Source organism: Loxodonta africana, chromosome 23 (genome assembly GCF_030014295.1).
Source record: "Loxodonta africana isolate mLoxAfr1 chromosome 23, mLoxAfr1.hap2, whole genome shotgun sequence".
In the NCBI taxonomy this organism is placed as follows: Eukaryota; Metazoa; Chordata; class Mammalia; order Proboscidea; family Elephantidae; genus Loxodonta; species Loxodonta africana.
Window position 1 is genome coordinate 57,038,351 of NC_087364.1, and position 20,304 is coordinate 57,058,654.

General features: G+C 39.7%; 1 protein-coding gene across 1 annotated transcript in view; it reads left to right on the forward strand.

Moving 5' to 3' along the window:
• The first annotated feature begins 1,593 nt into the window (after positions 1 to 1,593).
• The window catches only part of PIK3CA (phosphatidylinositol-4,5-bisphosphate 3-kinase catalytic subunit alpha), a 98,586-nt gene continuing 79,875 nt past the window's right edge, over positions 1,594 to 20,304 (forward strand). The window contains exon 1 of the mRNA XM_064275502.1: positions 1,594 to 1,714. The gene's annotated coding sequence lies outside the window, so the exon portion shown is untranslated. The remainder of the gene's footprint in view (positions 1,715 to 20,304) is intronic.

The window sequence follows — 20,304 nt, forward strand, 5'->3', positions numbered from 1 at the left end:
CACAGGAAACATAGAAACACAGTAAAATGAAACCATGACCCCACATAAATCCAAAACCAAACTCACTGCCATCAAGTCAATTCTGACTCAAAGTGACCCTACAGCCCCACAGGGTTCCCAAGAAGCAGCTGGTGGATTCGAACTGCCGTCCTTTTGGTTAACAGCCAAAGCTCTTAACCACTATCCACCAGGGTTTCCAGGATCACATAGAGGAATGGATTTCATTTACCATTTGGTATGGACATGTGGTGTTCGGGAAAGACTGGTTATTGGTGAGATTTTTTGCTCTGGATGACAAGTTGGACTGTAACATCTATAAGGGTGATCCACTTCCAAGTCCTCTATTCCTAAAAAATTCAAGGGGGAATGGCTGCTGGACGACTTGCATCTCAGACTTCTACTTACCACTGGTACTACGCCTTTCCAATACAATAAAAGACCACTAGGGGGGCTGGACGCAGAGTACCAGACCCTTATCAGTAGTAATCTCAAACGGCAAGAGATCCTATTACTACTCTCAAGCAAAAAGAGACTTCTGTGGTACATAGAGCCAAGGCACAACCTCGAATCTAATCTACAGTTAACATGGCTTTTGTAATGTCTCCATGAGCCCTTCGCGAAAAAAGCTCGTCTTTGAATAGTCAGGACTGAATCCTAGAAGCTGATCCACACCAGAAAAAAAAAAAAAAGGCATAGCAAAAGGTCTCGACTAAGTGAGTCAAAGGATTGCAAAGGGCTCTGACAGCGTATTCCGTTTTCGTCATATGGTACACCTTAAACTATACTGGCAGAAGGACGCACAGAAACGCTTTGTAAAAGCCTTTCTTTCTAGAATCCATAACCACTTCTGGTTAGCCACTGACAGCGGCGGTGAGCCACCGCGTCCGGGTCTCTCGCCCCTCAGCGAATCTCATTTCCTCTACCCACGTAAAGAAATGAACTCACTTGTTCCCAGTACGCCTTTCTAGATCTCTACCCTAGCCCGCCTTCTGTACGTAAAAACAAATATACGACACATACGTCGGCCTAAGATGACACAACATCCTCACTACTGCATTAAGACGGAGTATTAACCCGACGCGCCAGAAAGTGAGCTACACCACCCCACCAACTTCGGGCGGAAAAAAAAGCGCATGCCCACTGGCACACTGTTGCCGGCTCTGCCCATTGCCCACTCCCCGTCTCCGAAATTTCACTTCCGCTCCGCACATCTACTTCCGGGGCGTTTGTAAGCTCGTCCCCTCTTCAGCTCCTACTCTCTTCTGCCCGAGGAGGGGGGGAGCCGAGGGGGTGGGGAAGAGTTCGTTGTTTGTTTACACGATGTGAGCGGAAAAAGAGACCAATAAAGTTTATTCTGGAAACAAAAGGAAAAAAAAAACAGGGGCTACAGAGAAAGAGACGGGGGCGGGGGCGTGTGGCGGGGCCAGCGAGGAGAGGGAGCAAGAAGGGGAAAGCGGCAGTGCCGGTGCCGCCGCTGCGGCCGCTGAGGTGTTGGGCTGCTGCTGCCGCGGCCGCTGGGTCTGGGGCCGCCGGCAAGGCAGGGCTCGGGCCCGGCCGGGCAGCTCCGGAGCGGCGGGGGAGAGGGCCCGGGAGGCGGGGGCCGTGCCGCCAGCTCTGCTCTCCCTCAGCGCCGCCGCCGTCGCCGCCGCCGCCGCCGCCCGCGGGGCTGGGACCCAATGCGGTTAGAGCCGCGGAGCCTGGAGGAGCCCCGAGCGTGAGTAGAGAGCGGAAGGGCCGGGAGCGGGCGCGGTGGAGATGGGGACGGGGTGGGTGCCGGGACTCCCGGGAGCGCCAGCCGTTCGGGGCGGGGGCCGCCAGTCGGCCGGCCGGTCGGTGGTCTCTCCCAGCGTCAGCCCGCGCGGGAGTTCACCGCTATCTCTGCGCTGTCTCGGCCGCCTGCCGCTGACCTCTCCCAGATGCAGGGGCAAAGGCTCGCCTCTCCCTCTCGGGTCTCCCTCTGCCTGCCGCCTTGTTCCTCGCTTCCTTCCTCTCCTCCCATTTTTGGGGATGGGGCGGCCAGAGGCTGAGGAAGTGCTCCCGGGGCCTCCGCCCCTGGCCCGGCCGCCACGGCTGGGTCCCCTGCACCCCGCACGCCCACCCGGCTGGGCGCGGCGAGCACCGCGGCGTGAGGAGCCCGGGCGCGGAGCGGCGAGCTGTTTCTGCGGGGCTGTCACGCCCGAGGGCTTCGGCCCCGCCAGCCCGGCGGCCCCGCGTTTGCCTCGTCCTGGGTTTAAATCGCCCGGCTCCCCCACCCACAGCTCCCCTCCCACCCTTCCTCTCCAGCTTGTTTTTTCCTTTGAACCGAGACAGTCAAACCTATTGGATCTTTCATTCATAGACCTGAGACATTGTCTCATGTGACTGGTGTCTTTACTAAGTCTATTATGTGATGCCTGTTTAATAGCTCCTAAGTGGCTCGGAAAGGTAGGGTGAGCGCCCAGGACTGGGCTATGTAAACACCAGACGTTCAGCCAACGTGTTTTGACCGCGGCTTGAGGGATTTATTTTATCACTAAAGGAATAGTGATAATGGTGGCTAACCCTGTTACCAGACTAGGAAATCGAAAGCTGTTTTCTTAGATGACAGTAATTGGGGAGCTGTTTACAGACATAAAGGGCAAGGGAAGTGCGACAAGAGGGGGCTTGTAGAAAACAGCCTGCGTATTCTTCAGTGAATTAGAGTTGTGATTTCGTCTTAGTGAAGCTTCCTCATTCCAGCACTGCGCCTTTGTGCAGATGCAGAATATGGGTTTGCAGGACGATGTTTTGAACCGTAGTTTGTGAGGTCAGGGAGAACCCCTAGAAAACTTAGGTGTTCCGGGTACCTCAAGCCGGGTGATTTCTCCTGCCACTCTTGAACCATTGAGAACAAAATTGGTTGCATGTTTTCCGGCTTAGAAATTAGACTTTGGATATTTGCTTACATTGCACTGTACAAAATTTGTTTATGTACTGAATCACGTGTTATACGAAAAAACCTGGAAATTACTTGTTACTGTATTGCTTATTTAATTAGGATATATCAAAACACTTTGTTTTTTCTTAGTGAGCCCTTGAAACAACTACAGTCTAAGAATTTGTTGCCATGTCTGCGTATTCAAGGTTTGAGATTTTTTTAACTGAAAAATTGAATTCTGGTTGAAATCAAAATAGATCTCTATCTAAACATTGCAGGTTCTGGGAAATTTTGATTATCAGATTAACAGTTCTGCAGTGTCATCAGCCAAAATTATCTGAAGAAGCCCCAGTGGTTTGGTTTTTGTGTTTTAAGTTTTCTCATCTTTAGGTTTTGGGATAAAAGTAACTAAAATTCCGTCCCTAACTTAACTTTTCTTAGAAGTTTCTTGGGCTTTTCTTTTCATTGTAAAATAGAATGCTTTCCTAGTAAAATCACAAAATAAGTGATTGAAAGAAATGATAGTACTAGCATGGTAGGGGAAATAGCAATAAAGTAAATGAACATAAATTTAGTAATATTTTATTCTTAATTGTAAGTATAAAGTTTGCAAGGTGTTCCTATTGGTTTTAGTTGAAGAATTAAAAATAAATCACGTATAAATGCAGAAGTGTTTTTATATATCTGAAGTTTTTAAAAAATTTAAGTAAATTGCGTCTGGCATTAGAGATGTCACTAAATATAAATACTATACTTAAGCTGAAAAATTGCTGCGTACAAGTGAATATTCTCATAGGCTAGATCTAGGTAAAAAAAAGGGAGACCATAAAGAGCAGGGACTTTGCCTGGCTCTGTGCATGGTACGGTCCTGGAGGCAAAGCTTCCTTCCTGTCAGGATAAGATCCTCTCCATCCCTTATAAGTATTCCCTAAAAAAAAAAAAAAAAGAACTTATGAATAAAATATTTACAACTTCTTTTCTAAAACAGTTTATTTTGTGTGTAGCTTATTCCTTTTTAGTACCCTTTGCTGAATAAAGGTTTTTAAATGGCAGTTATCATTTAAAGGGCATTTGCTCTGTTGATCTGTTTATTTGAAAAGAGCTAATTTAATCCCATTTGAACTCTTTAACAACTAGAATAGCATTAAAAGAATCAGTTATTTTTATATTTTGGATTTCAAGGGCGAGGGATTCTTTAAATGAAATGTGTTTCTTAAGCATCATAAAAGATTTCATCTCTAGGGAGAATGTTTGTAATCTTAAAAATTGGACAATTTTAGAAGCATAAGGGTCTTGGGATGTCATAAACCAAAAAAACCAAACCCATTGCTGTCGAGTTGCTTCTGACTTATAGTGACCCTATAGGACAGAGTAGAACTGCCCTATAGAGTTTCCAAGGAGCAGCTGGTGGATTCAAACTGCCGACCATTTGGTTAGCAGCCATAACACTTAACCACTACGCCACTAGGGTTTCCTGGCATGTCATAGTTTATATCTTATTGGCACAGGTATCAGGTTGCTTTTTTAAAGTAGTATTTGCCTTGAGCTACATAACAATTCTGTAGATAGGACAGTATTACTATTCCTGAGAAAGGAAATACCACTTGGAAATTACTGTATAATGCTCCCAGAATTTTAAGGTTTGGTGAACAGAGTTTTCACAGTAATCCCTGGGTCTTCTTTTAACATGGTCAAGTTTGATTTTACTTATTTTTAAGAGTTGGTATAAGGTCATCAATTAGACTGTCCTTTCTCCCATATTCTGTAATGCATATGTATTAATAGCCTGTCACTTGCTATCCTGTCACGGTTCAAACTTCCAGGCATAATCATTTCCCAGGCAGGTTGAGGAACACCTGAGTGTTTGGCAGTGCCATAGGAAATACTGGAAACCCTGGTGGTGTAGTAGTTAAGAGCTACAGCTGCTAACCAAAATGTCAGCAGTTTGAATCCACCAGGCGCTCCTTGGAAACCCTATGGGGCAGTTCTGCTCTGTCCTGTAGGGTCGCCATGAGGCAGAATCAACTCGTGGGCAATGGGTTTGGTTTTTTTTATAGGAAATACCTGGTCAGGACCATTTCCAGAAGGTAGGCACTAAGAGCGTTTTCAATATCAGATTAGCAGACTGAAGTTGTTGATTTTTTTTTGTCTCTATTTGGGAGCCATGTTTCTTCATTTTATATAGTGATTTTAGCCTTTATATACTTGATAATATTAACAATAACCATACATATAATGTGATAATATTGCCCTGTTGAAGTATTTTGATGGCCAGTCTTATTTTTGTATAGATCAATTTGACTTACCTGGGTTTCCCCTGAGGTTTTTATGAAACGTGAATTTTATAGATGACTTTTTAGAAAGAATACTGTAATAAAAATTAAAAATCGTACATAGGAGAAACTGAAGTGTTAGGAGGCAAGAAAACATGAGGCAACACACAGTGAACTCTGAGCATGTAGCTTGAAGGCTTGAGATTTCTGTCATCCAGAAAGGTTGTTCAGTAACTATGTAATTTGAGTTTTATTTTCTCAAGCCATTAGGTTTATACTGGTAATGTTTGATAGCTATATACCTTGTTGTTGTTGTTTTTGTTAGGTACCGTCTAGTTAATTCCAACTTGTAGTGACCCTATGTGCAACAGAACAAAACACTGCCCAGTCCTTCACCATCCTCACAATTGTTGCTGTGCTTTTGCCAATTGTTGCAGCCATTGTGTCAATCCATCTCATTGAGGGTCTCTTTTTCGCTGACCCTCTACTTCACCAAGCATGATGTCCTTCTCCGGTGACTGATCCATCCTGATAACATGTCCAAAGTATGTGAGACGTAGTCTTGCCATTCTTGCTTTTAAAAGCATTCTGGTTGTACTTCTTCCAAGACAGATTTGTTCGTTCTTTTGGCCATCCGTGGTATATTCAGTATTCCTCACCAACACCACAATTCAAAGGTGTCGAGTCTTCTTTGGTCTTCTTATTCATTGTACAGCTTTCACATGCATATGAGGTGATTGAAAGCACCATGGCTTGATCAGGGACACCTTAGTCCTCAAGATGTCATCTTTGCTTTTCAACACTTTAAAGAGGTCTTTTGCAGCTGATTTGCCTAATGCAGTGCGTCTTCTGATTTCTTGCCTGCTGCTTCCATGGGTGTTGATTGTGGATCCAAGTAAAACGAATGTATCTTATTCACATTTAATCTTTTTTGTGAATTATATGAATCAGTTGATCCTCTTTAAGGAATTTTTAGGTATTTCTCTTCCTCCCCACCTATACAGTTTAGGGAGTTTAAAGCAAGTTCTTAGATAAAAAAAAAAAAAAAAACTGTAAGTTTGTAATTAAAGCGGTGGCTTAGAGCTATGTTTTGCTTCAAGTTTAATATTTCTTAAAGTGAACTGTTTTTAGTATGAATTTTTTGAGCTCTGGTCTAGATGCCTAAGGGACTAAATTTCAATCCAGAATTGCTGCTATGTATATGTAGGAGGGAGGAGACAGATTATATCACATCTTTGGTTCTTTTTATGCGTTGATATAACAGGAATTATAATATGTTGCTTACCAAGTGTTATAGATTGAATTGTGTCCCCCCAAAATGTCTGTCACCTTGGCTAGGCTATGATTCTCAGTGTTGTGTGAATTATTCACCATTTTGTCATCTTATGTGATTTTCCTGTGTGTTGTAACCCCTATCTCTATGATGTGGTGGGATGGGATTAGCAGTAGTTACGTTAATAAGAGAGAACTCAATGTATAGGATTAGGCTGTGTTTTGAGCCAATCTCTTTTGAGATATAAAAGAGACAAGTGAGCAGAGAGACATGGGGACCTCATACCACCAAGAAACCAGCACCAGGAGCAGACGTGTCCTTTGGACCCAGGGTTCCTGTGCGGAGAAGCTCCTAGACCAAGGGAAGATTGATGACAAAAATTTTCCTCCAGAGCCACAGAGAGACCAAGCCTTGCCCTGGAGCTGGCACTCTGAATTCGGACTTGTAGCTTCCTAGACTGTGAAGGAATAAATTTCTCTTTGTTAAAGCCATCTGCTTTTCTGTCATAGCAGCACTAGACAACCAAGACAGAATTTGCTACAGAGAGTAGGGTGTTGCTCTAACAGATGCCTAAAAAGTGGAAGCAATTGCTTTGAAGAGACTGTTGGTGGAATTATGGATATCAAAGGCAATTCTGGTGAGGACTCAGAAGGATATGAGGAGAGTTGTTACACCGGAGGCAGCACAGATGGTGAGAGGCAGCAGAGAACCGGCAGCAGCAGAACCAGGAGACCAGTGCAAGACAGCGCTGGAGTTGACCCACAGAGCAAGAGAGCTAAGTGCCTCCTGGACGAAATTTACTGGCGGAGTGGGGTGCCTCCAAGCACTTAATGGTGGAGCTACAGAGCTTTGGAACACTTGCCCCAGCAGGGCAGACACCGGCCAATGGGCCGAGAAGTAAGGAACCAGGAGCAGAAGCTGAAGAGACAAGGAACAAAGGAAACAGAACTGCCTCAGTCTCAAAGGGTGTGGCCACAACCTCTGATGTCTCAGAGGGTGCAGTTGCCACTCCTCCAAAATCCAAGGGAGCAGAGTTGCTGTTCCAGTGGGCTTGAAAGATGGAGCTGAAGCCCAGGGCCGAGGGACTTCCCCCTAGAATCTGGAGAGTGTGGCCAACACCCAGAGTCCGGAGGGCAGGGCCATTGTGTAAATGGTCTCAGAGAACAGAGAATTATTTTCAAGCCTTGCGGGCTAATGTAATGTGTTCTGCTAAATTGTTTGGTGTCTGCTATACCTTCTTTACCTCAAATTTCTCCCTTTTTTAATGGAAATGTCTAGCTTGTGCCTGTTCTACCATTGTACTTTGGAAGCAGATAACTTTTATTCTAAATTTCACAAATGAAGAGAAATTTTTGGATTTTGGACTCGGAGTTGATTTAAGACGTTTGCTATGATATAATGGGGTGAATGTGTTTTACATATGGCAAGGACATGAATTTTGGGGGACCAAAGGGTGAACTGTGTCCCCAAAAAGTGTCTGTCAGCTTGACTGGGCTGTGATTCCCAGTGTTGTATGAATTATCCACCATTTTGTCATCTGACGTGATTTTCCTGTATGTTGTAAATCTTATCGCTATGATGTGATGGGATGGGATTAGCAGCAGTTATGTTAATGAGACAGGATTCAATCTACAGGATTAGATTGTGTCGAGCCAGTTTCTTTTGAGATATAAAAGAGAGAAGCAAGCAGAGAAACACAGGGACCTCATACTGCCAAGAAAGTGGCGCCAAGAGCAGCATGTGTCCTTTGGATCCAGGGTTCCTGTGTGGAGAAGCTCCTAGACCAAGGGAAGATTGATGACAAGGATTTTCCTCTAGAGCCAACAGAGAGAGCAAGCCTTCCCCTGGAGATGACACCCTGAATTCAGACTTCTAGCCTCTTAGGCTGTGAGGGAATAAATTTAAAGCCATCTGCTTGTGGTATTTCTGTCATATAAGCACTAGATAACCAAGACACTAAGTAACTCGTGTAATTGATGAGATAGTTCAGGTGACCCCAGATTGCATAAAACAGCTTTGCAAAAAATGTATACCCAACCCAGTGCCGTCCAGTCGATTCTAAAAAATGTATACAGTAATTATTATTTTACATTTATATTTAATACAAGGATAATATGTTTCATATTTGGCCTGACAATTAAATACTCATTTCTTTTGTATTATTAGTTTGAAAACTTACCTAAATGGTACTCATAAGAGTTTAAGTTTTAGTAACTTCTAGCATATAATTGCAATTGTTGCATAGCAGAGTCTTTGTATCAGGGCCAACATTGCCATTTGAAATAACATGGGATAAAAAACTAAATAAAATCAGCAAGAATCCTTACAGACCATACTTGTCAGGTGCACCTCAGATTTTAAGTGTTTGTGTAGTGGAAGCCAAGGAAGTCAGCGTTGTGATGTGACGGAGCTGCGCTAGGATGGAATCGTTCTGTTTTGATCATAGCCCTCTTGCCTAGTAAACCTCAGTGGAGAGATGCAACTTCTAAATATAAAGTACTGCATAAATATAAGGCAATATTATGAATTTGAAGCATAGTTTTTTGAACAGGAAGAGACCACATTTATGTTCCTTCTTGTATCCTCAGCTAGGTAAATTGCTGTGTGCCAGTCTAATTAGTTGATCATTTATTGAGTATAGGTCTAAGGTATATAATAACATTTTTCTGTAAGTTTGTTAACTAGTTGCATATTTCTATTAATATTTAAAGACATTTTCAACAAAGAGTGATAGATTAAGTAGACCTGTGTGCTATGATGAAAAGAACATTTGCTCAAAAATATAAAATCTGGATTTACATTCAACTATTAACTAGCTGTTTGACCTTACATCAATTACTTTACCTTTAAGAGTTTGTTCATCTGGAAAATTTCTAAGGTTTCTTAAAAATTCCAAAATTCTATGAGATCCCTAGCATTTTAAAGTCTGTTTCTGATTTTAGGGAAGTAAGTAAGACATTCCCTAGAGGGAGGACAGTTTGTTGTATTTCAGTCCTTCCGATGTATCTACTGCCAAAGGTTTCAGAAGCTAAAATCATTTCATCTGCCTATCTGTAAATTTACACTATTTGAAGGCCCTTGTGTGAAATTCTGTGGCAGAGAAAAGCTGACATTGGAAAAGAAGGGAGTGAAAAGATTTTTTTTTTCTTTCTGAAATTATCAGTGAACGGTACTGAGAGTCAACTGCATTACAGGCGCGGCCATTTTGGTTTCAGGCACTGGGAGCAGTGAAGAGACTGGCAGGCATTGAGAGTAGATCGTCCATTATAAGCCAGTTGCCAGAGTTGTGAAGGCCAGCAGATCTGTCACCACACCCTTAATAGCCACTAGCTACACGTTAAAAACTTCTAGGAAAGTATGTTCCATAATTTCCCTTGCTAACCCATTCCACTAGATGGTTTTCAGAAAATGTGTGCTAACCTTAGAAACATAATAAGCCTCTTTTCCAGTTCTGTCCTTAGTTGTGCAAACAGATATATGGAAAGATGACAAAAATCATTGTTCCTAAGCAGGAAATAGTGATATTTATGCTATTGATTTGTTGTTTCTATTAATGTTGAAATTTTTCACCATCAACCTTTGAATAGTTTTTAACCAGCAAGCTGCTTCAGTAATGAGATACTATTCAGAGTTATTCTGAGTATGTACTCATTTTTCAACAAGCTAAGCAGATTTCTGTGGCTTATTTTTCTTTGAGAGAGCACTTTTTTTCCAAGTATTTTTCGTGATGGACTTACTGCAGGTTTAGACCTGAGAGTACTATTGCGTTTTAAAACAACCGATTGCTTTTAGCCTAAAATTGAATGAATTGTATCTTTTTCCTTAGGTGGTTACCTTCTTCGCACATTAAAAAAAAAAAAAAAAAAAGTTTTTTTGCTAAATCAGCTACTGTTCTGTGACTGTAGTTTTATGGAGCACGTCTTCAATTGTGAAGCAGCGTTAATGGGAACAGTTGTGGGGAAAAAGGTGGACATTAGGCGCTACTATAAACTCCAACGTGAAATCAAACCGTGCTTGGACAGCTGGGACAGGAAAGAAGTGTGTTTTTAAATTATAATTTTTATACTTATAAACATTAGTAGTAACAGCATTTTAAAAATTATTGTCCATGTGAAAATATTCCCTTAAAATCTGGCTACTGTTGTTATTTGAAGTTGTGACCCTGGTAGACAGCCTCTTGAAGTATATATGAAAGTGATAGTTGTGTTCCTTTTCACTGACTATACCAATTATAACAGTTGAACATAACTTTTTTAAAGCAGTTGCTATATGTGTTTTGATAATTACAATGGTGGTAAAACTAAAAGCAATTTCAAGTATTAGTAATTTCATAGTGAAACTGGTTGGTTTTTTTCTTCACTAGAAATAATCACTTGGCTTAAAGCTTTCAACTCTCTTAGTGATATTGTGAGACTCCAGATTTCCTCAAAATCACTTTGAGTAACTTTGACTATATCTGTGCAATTAGAGCCAGCCCTTTCTTTTTACAGCTATGGGATGTTCACAGACACTACCAATGTACAGTGAAATGTATCTGCTCACGTACAGCTACTAAATCACAGTTAAAAGTATTTGCTATGTGTGTGTATATAAATATCAGACATTAATTAATACGTTTCTTCTGATTTTTTTTTCCCCAAACAACATTGGGGCAAGTAATCTGACAAGCGGATAAAATATTTGAAGGCAGGATAGTCGTAAAACATCCACAAAATATGGTCAGTGTACTTAAACCCAGGACCCAGTGCCATTAGCCATCTTTAATTTTCCTGTCCTCTTAAATACATGCAATGCTTAAGAACGTGTGCTCTGGAGACAAACTTTCAGGATTACTAGTTTTGTAACCTTGGGCAAATTATTTAACCTGTCTGGGTTAAATATTCTCTGGGTAATGCAGATTTCCTCATTTGTAAAGGGGGGGATAATATTACCTATGTCATAGTGTGGTTATGAGGAGTAAGTAATACATTAAAACACTTAGAACAGTGCTTAGGACATAGTAAGCCCTCAAGAAATATCTGTGAGCTCCTTGAGAACAAGAACCATGTCATGTTCTATCTATTCTGAGAATTTACTAATGGATCTAATTAATCTCTGGCCAGTGAGCAGTAAGATTGCATTCTAACAAGCTTATAGTAGTTTTCAGTTCTTTACGTTGCTGCTTGCCTTTTGTTCTGTTCAGCTTTTTAAGCTTCCTTCTAGCTCTAGGAGTCTGTATTTGATTTGGTGTCTAGTCCTTAGAGAAGTTAGTATATGGAGATTTAGTTTAATAGGAATGAGGGATTAATGGACAGACAGAAGGTATATTTTCAGGTATAGCCTGAGCTTCCTGGAAACTCTGATGGCGTAGTGGTTAAGAGTTATGGCTGCTAACTAAAAAAGGTCAGCAGTTCAAACCCACTGGTCACTACTTTGGAAACCATATGGGGCAGCTCTACCCTGTCTTGTAGGGTTGCTATGAGTTGGAATCAATGTGATGACAGCGGGTTCCTGTGGATTGATTTTCCCTGTCCATCCTGGAATCTTAGAATCCCTAGCAGGTGTTTTCAGAGCACTCTGCCAGCGAAGCAGTATTTGTTTTGTGCCACAAGGTAGTTCCTTTCCTTGTCTTTCTTCATACAGTAAAGACAGTAGTTGTGTCATACAAAGCTTTTATAGAATTCTCATGTCATGTTTGTATCTCACTTGCCTATTCTTGTATCTCACTTCATGATTCTACCTGCTATGTAGTCCTTATTGAAATGGTATTTAATTCCTGTCTGTCATTCTGTTTGTAACACAGGTTATACTGACTGAACATTGTATAAACCTTACAAGTCATTTATGTGAAAATTAGGAAAATAACCATGTGTGTTGGTTATTTTCATCAGTTCAATCCTTAAGTCTTTGCTTTTAATCGCTAAGATGAGCCACCAGGCCCCATTGATATGAGTTTCTGTGGTGACGTTATCTGCCTGTTTTCAGTACTGTTGTTAGTACCTCGTATAAAGTAAATGTATATAAGTTTATTTTCTTATCTCTTTTTAGCAGTTTTGGCTAGAATGCTCTTGATAGACACACAAGGTAGCTTGTTCTTCTCAAATTAATGATCTATATCTCATAAACCACGTTAATAATACCTACACACTTTTTTAATATTGTTATTAATTTTAGGGAGATTGTTCCAAAAGGTATCTGTACTTTTTGGCATAATTGTTGAAATTATTTTTATTTTTACTTGCTTTTAAAAAATGATTTCTATTAAGCATACTTCCAGACTTTTTTTATGCGTGCAGAACTGCATAGAATTAAGCCAATTTATTTATTGGAGTAGTATGCACAATGAAAAAATAACACGACATTAGAGTGTCCTAGTACTGACCAAGAGTTTGTTGCTATACTAAGTAGTTATGACTTACCCCAGCATTTAAGTTAAGAATTAACTATTTCAAAAGAGCTTCACAAAGAATTATAGCTGACAAACTATGGGAGAAAGTTTCCTTGGTTTTCTGAATGTACACAGTAGTATGCATATTTTGAGCTGCGTCAAACCAAACTTTAATATTATAACTCTGAGGAAGGGAAGAAGGGACTGTTACGTATTGTGTGCCTACTATGTACTGAGCCCTGGTGGTGCAGTTGTTAAGAACTTGGCTGCTAACCAAAAGGTTGGCAGTTTGAATTTACCAGCTACTCCTCAGAAACCCTAGGGGGCAGTTCTGTTCTGTCCTGTAGGGTCGCTATGAGTCAGAATCGACTAGATGGCAATGGTTTTTTTTTTTTTTTTTTTTGGTTTACTGTATGCTAGTGGAGCCCTGGTGGCACAGTGGTTAAGAGCTTGGCTACTAACTGAAAAGCCAGCAGTTCAAATCCACCCGCCACTCCTTGGAAACGGTATGTGGCAGTTCTATGCTGTCCTATAGGGTCACTGTGAGTTGGAATCAACTGGATAGCAATGGGTTTTTTTGTTTGTTTGTTTGTTTGTTTATATACTAGTATTTTGACTAACATGTGAATATGATGGATTTTTTATGTTATTTCTCTTAACCACCGCAGCACCATAGTATATACGTAGTCTCTCCATTTCACAGATTGGGAAGCTGAAATCCCACATCCAATCTGTTCTGTAAATCTCATCACTTTTAAATTACATAAATTCATCTATATGTACTCAGCCAAAAGTCAAAATATAACAAAGATAATAATTTAAATATTGCAGTCATAGCCCACTTACTGAGTTTTGCTTCAAAGTAGACATGAGCTGAAAGATAAGAATTAGCTCTCTCCTGTACTGGTCACGGCCAGCTAAGAGTATCTCACTGTGTTTGGTATGATTTTAGTGTTCAAACTTGTAATGTTCATACAACATGGCCTCTAATAGCAAGCCTCTGGTGCTCAACCAAAGAAATAGCTATTTGTTCCAGAAGAAATCAGACTCACTGAGCAAATGTATTTGTCTCTAAAAAAAAAAATTTTTTTTTAAGGTGGCCTGAAAATCTTGTTATCTCCAATCTTGTTATCTCCAATACACATACACACACATATAAACCCACACACTTTTAAATACTATATGCATTTTGTATATTGCATATGTAATTTTACTATATACATTGTATCTTTATACAAAACATTTCTATACAAGGTAATATAGAGAAACCATATACGTTGTACTTTATGGGGGATTTAAGAGATATGTCAAGGAAAATGTTGACTCTGTACTTCACAGATTGTGTTGGTATCATTCACCATACTATACCCGGGATCTAGCACATTGCTAAAGCACAATGTTTATTGAATTAAACAAACAAACAGAAAAGTATAATCACTTGGTTACTTACTTTTTAAAGGTATAAATATACATATGGTGACCATATTTTCCCAACCCAGGTTTTTTAAAATAATATTTGATTGTGTTTTTGGTAAACGTTTCCAGCAAATTAGGTTGCCCTTTGAAAATTTTCACATGAATTGGTCGATGACATTAGTTACGTTTTTCACATTGTGTCCACATTCACGTTAATTGTGTCCTGGTTGTTCCATTTCCAGTACTCTAGTTTCCTTGCCCCCATACTTTCTCATCTTTGCTTTGGATTAAATGTTGACCTTTTGGGCTCCTACAGGTGTTTTTTTAGTACAGTACCAACCTAACAAGCAATATCCTTTATTTTGTGTGTCAGTTTGCTTTTTTTTTTTTTTTTTAAAAGGAGATTACTTTTGGTTAAAGGTTTAAAGGCTATCTCAGGGCTATAATCTCAAGGAGCCCCCTGCCAGCCCAAAACCTTTGAATAATCTGTTTCATTCCCCAAACGGATTATATTTGAGTCATGTTAGAACAATATGGAAATAGAGAACTAGAAAATACAGCTGCCTCTCAACATCTGGCCCTGTGGTCACTGAACTTACCATTGTTTATTCTCCTTTCTCCTATCTCTTCATTTGTATGTATCTGTGGATTTGCTAAAGGGTACTCAACCATACTGGGCAGAATTTCTTTTATGAAAACACTGGGTAGGTTTCTGCTGACCCTTACAGAAATGGAAAGGCTAGAAGATAGAAAATGTAAATAAGGTGACAGATCTACGTGTTACTCTCACTTCCTTATGTAATATTTATTCCCTACTTAGAAATACCGAATTTATGAATGTCTTACCTGTATGGGGAAGAAGTACTTCCTCTAGAGCTTTGTAAAGAGAACAGTGTTCTCTGGGCTGCCATGTGCCATTCTTGCCATGATGGCCAGCATACATCGTGACTCCCAGGTTAAAAAGCATAATCTTTCTTACATTAGGGGAAAGAGATGGCTTGGTGCAGTGGAAAGATGACATTAGTTTGTAATTCTAGGTCAGGACCAGAATAGCCAGAAATGAGCTCGTGCAAACAAACTTTAAGAATGTAGACTCAAATAAAATAGCAACAACTCTAAATAAAATAGTAACAAAAATAATTCAACAGTAAATCAACTCTCTTTTATGATTAAAGGAAAAAGTTTCTGTCAAGTCGACTGACTTCTTAGCATACCCCTGTGTGTTAGAGTAGAAATGTGCTCCAAAGGGATTTCAGTGGCCGATTTTTCAGAAATAGATTCAGACCTTCCAGGGTGCCTTTGGGTGGAATCAAACCTCCAACCTTCCCATTTGTAGCCAGGCACATTAACCATTTGTACCACCCAAAACCCAAAAAACCCATTGCCGTCGAGTATTCCAACTCATAGTGACCCTATAGGACAAAGTCGAACTACCCCATAGGGTTTCCAAGGCTGTAATCTTTATGGAAGCAGACTGCCACGTCTTTCTCCCGAGAGTGCCTGGTAGGTTTGAACCACCAACCTTTTAGTTAGCAGCCAAGGGCTTAACCACCCCACCACCAGGGCTCTCTTCATTTATAACAGTAACAGAAAATATAAAATATGCTAATGAAAAATGTGTAGGTCCATGTGAAGAATCCTGTAAGAAGAGAAAAACTATTGGAATATTTTGGGGTGGGGGGAGGAAATGAGGGTGATGCAAAGTCCACCTATTACAAAGACCAGTTTTTCTCAAGTGAATTTGTAGGTTTAGGATAATTCTAATTTTAAAAATGCATTTGAGAAACTAACAAGGTAACTCTTCATTTTGTCTGAGAGAATAAACAGGTAAAAGTGAGATAACTTGTGAGTGAAAAACCAAGAGCAGTGAGGCAGAGCTAGCTAGCCCTGTAGTGAGCTCTACCAGCTATCAAAACATACTACAAGATCGCAGTGAAAGAGATGCTGGCGTAAGCATTGATAATGAAGTCGGTGAAAGGGAGTAGAGAGCCCAGAGATAAATACTGTGGTGTGTACAAATAGGAGTCTTAAATATGATAAAGGAGTCACCAAAAATCAGAAGAAAAAGGAAGGCTCATTCAGTAAAAGCTGTTGGAAGTGTTAAATATTTGGGGGAAAAAGTAAGTTACTTCGAATCTTTATCTCATATTATCTATCAAAAATAAATTGCAAGTAAATTGTAGAGTTAAGCAAAAAAGGATAAATTATGCTAATTTGATTTTTTAAAGGTATTTACCTGGACAGGAAGATACTTTCCAAACTTTAAAGAATTGGAAGTACTTACAAGGGGAAAGGTCATTATATTTGACTCTTAAAATAGAACTTTGACATTTATTCTGTCTTTTTCTCCTACCTCCCTTCCCCCCAGTACAAATGAACAAATTAAAAGATCTGCACACTGGGACTCAAATTTTATAAAAATGCAGCAGACAGACGGTTATCTTTAATTTTTAAGGTATTCTTTCAAATACTTTCAAAAACACCAAGGCTTATGTAGATAAATGAGCAAAGGACTGAGAAGACAGGCCCAAGAAAGACGAAATATAAGCATATGGGAAAGTATTTTTTCCCTGACAGGTAGTAAAAGATGTACAGTTTTAAGATGCAGTGATATAATATTTTTACTTTTCAAGTTAGCAAGATTATTTTTTTTTTTTAAATGCTGCTGTTGCTGGTGAAGGTGCCGTGAATAGAATATCCTTACATATTTCTACTGGTAGTCTAAATTGTTTCAACCCTTTTGGAAAGCAAATTGGCAGTTTTTGTGTCTTTAAATTAACATACCTTTTGACCCAGTAATTCTGTTTGCAGCATTATATATAATAAGGAAAATTTAAAACAGCTAGTCACGGTCTAGTAGGCTGCAAGCCCAAATTCAGGGCATCAGCTCCAGTGAAGGCTTTTTTTTCTCTCTGGGCTCAGGAGGAAGGTCCTAGTCATCAGTCTTACCCTGGTCACGGAGTTTCTCAGGCGTAGGGACCCCTGGTCCAAAGGATGTGCTCTGCTCCCAATATTGCTTTCTTGGTGGTATGAGGTCCCCAACTCTATGCTCGCTTCCCTTTCCTTTTATCTCTTATAAGATAAAAGGTGGCGAAGGCCACACCCCAGGGAAACTCCCCTTAAGTTGGATCAGGGATGAGACCTGGAGCAAGGGTATTACATCCTACCCTAATTCTCCTTAACATAATCTAATCTTGCCTCCTTAACCACAGGCAGAGATTAGGGTTTACAACACACAGGAAAATTACATCAATCACAAGATGAAGGACAACCACACAATACTGAGAATCATGGCCTAACCAAGTTGACAGGTATTTTGGAGGGACACAGTTCAATTCATGACAGTGGCATTTCAGAATATTTTTCATCTCTTTCATGTGATCCTTTTCCGTTCTAATTTAATAGCATCATTACTTGCCTAAATTAGAATTTTTTGTTAACTTTCTCTCTTTCCTCTCTTAACTTGTCAAATCCAGCTGATCACCAAGTTTTGGGTATGCATTCATAGAAATGTCTCTTGATTTCATTCCCATCTTTTCTCTGTCACTAGTCACCATGTTAGTTTAGTCCTTTCTTCTATCACTGAAGTATTGTAACTAGTCCCTCTACTTCTCTGCCCTCCTCTCTTGCTTTCCACACTGCTGTCAAAATGATCAGACGTGTAAATGACTAGCGCAACTTCACGTATGTGCTATAATAAACAGATTCCATGGGAGAGAGCAGGGAGATTAGCACTGCTTCTATGACACTGCTGAAATTGTCACCCTGAAATACAAAGTTGATCTGTGTCACCCCTGCTTAAAGCTTAGTAATTCCTTGTGACCTATTTAGCAGCTTTCAAACTGAGTGTATTAAAATCACCTGGGGAACTTGCTCAAATGCAAATCACCCATACCCCAGAAATTCTAATTCAGTGAACCTGTAAGCCTAGGAACCTGCATTTTAACAGGCACTGATTTTCTTCATGCCTTTGATCCAAGGACAAGATTTTGAGGAACGCTGATCTCAGGATAAAGTGCAATCTTATTAACTTGCTATATCTTCACAGTTTGGCACCAGCCCACTTTTCTGTGCCCATTTTCTATGCTTTTCCTCACTGAACACCTTAAAATCTAGCCATTCTGAACTACCCCAAACTCATCTAGGTCTTTCTGGCCTCCTGGACCTGTGCTTTTCCTGTTCTTGCCACTTGGAGTCCCTTTTCCAGTGGCTGCTCCTACCCAATAACTGGTTGACATGGCACACTATCTACGGTTTATTATATATAATCTGCCTAAGGTATTCCTGGGCTCATTTCTTAGGCAGAGTCAGTGTCTCCTTCCTCTGTATTTTCATAACATCTGTTTATTACAACATTCACACACTAAGTTATGCTTACTTATTTACAGATCTCTCTTCCTCACTAGACTATGAGTCTCTTGAGTTTAGGGATGTCATTTTATTTGTCTTATACCACTGACATAAGCCTGGGACATAATAATTGCTTAGTTATTGCTGTCAAATTATTAACAATCCAATGAAGAAGGCAAGAAAGGGGTGATTGGTCCCTTTGAGAAATGAGGTCTTAAGAAATTAAGTATTTGTCTGTAATTACCAAGCTTGTAGGTGACTCTCACTCAAGGTATCTGGTGTCTTTTCTGGTTTTGGCCTTTACAGGAAAGGTAGACTGTAACCCTAAAATTACCCACCTTCCCCCTTTTAAGTGTTTTTCTTTCTGCTCACATATTAGTTGTTTTATCATGTTTGGAGGGAATGGTGCTTTAATAAACTTTTGCATTGTATTTACACTTTATATAATAATGCCAGTGCATCCAGGGCAAGAGCTGCTTGCTGATTATTAAGCTGTTTTTCTCTCAGTCAGACCCAACCATCTATACTCTACTTTGGGGTGCTTATTTGTATTCCTGGCAGAACCCATATTATAGCACCTAATAGGATGTCCACAAATACTTGTTTAATTACATTGCACTTAAATTTATGTAGGAAACATTTTATTCTGCAAGAATTAAGACAAAAAGCTATATAAGTATTCCAGTGAGTTTCCAGCATATTTTTTTAAAGTTCAGTTTCCAAAATTTAGATGTGTTTAGCTTTGCTATAGACTTAGTCTTAAAGTGTTGATGGAAATCAGAGACCAGCTGCAAAGTTCAGATGTAGTATGCCATAGAATACATGTAACTATGGTTTGAACCAAATGTTAGCAATGAAATATTTAGTAGCAACTGTTCTTTTAAAAGAAACATTTTAGATAATTACAGTCATCTTGTAATATCCATATTCCCAGCTGTCAGCTTTTTACTGTTTCTGCCAATACTTTTTCTGGAACTGAAACCAAGAAAATGGAAATTAGGGTACCGAACTTTGAAATATACTATAAACATTTGAAAAACTGTTATATCTTATAAAGATTTCTAAATAGAGTCCTTCAGTCAATGTGTCAAAAGATTTTTATAAAAGACAGATATCTACAATAACCTCCCAGTATTAAGCTAAAATATATACCTTATAAATAATTGAAGTGTTTGAGAAATTGAAGAATTGTGTCTGTTGTTAGCTACTGGTTTTAAAGATTGTTAATGTGAATTTGATCATTCTAATTCTATTTTTGAAACTTCTTGCTACTGTTTCTTAATTTTGTTACCATATTTAATCAGCACTTTGCCATCCTTCCATCATGCCTCTCTTTAGTTTTTCTTGTGGTTATCTTTCTACTTTTAATATATTCAAATCTATCTGCATTTCTTATCACATCAACTTTCAGTAATATTCCTGATTCTCCATTATCTTAGATAGTGATAACAATACCCCATTCTTTCTTTCACCTCTTCTCCCAGCCTTCCACAACATATGGCATGTACAGTTGTCCCTATACAGATGGCCATGGGGGATTGGTTCTAGGACCTCCTCGGATACTAAAATTCAAGGATGGTCAAGTCCCTTATGTAAAATGGCTTATTTGCATATAATCTACAAACATCCTCCCATATACTTAAAGTCATCTCTAGATTACTCATAATACCTAATATGATATAAATGCAATGTAAATAGTAGTTTCATCACAATCGAAGACTGCTCCTGG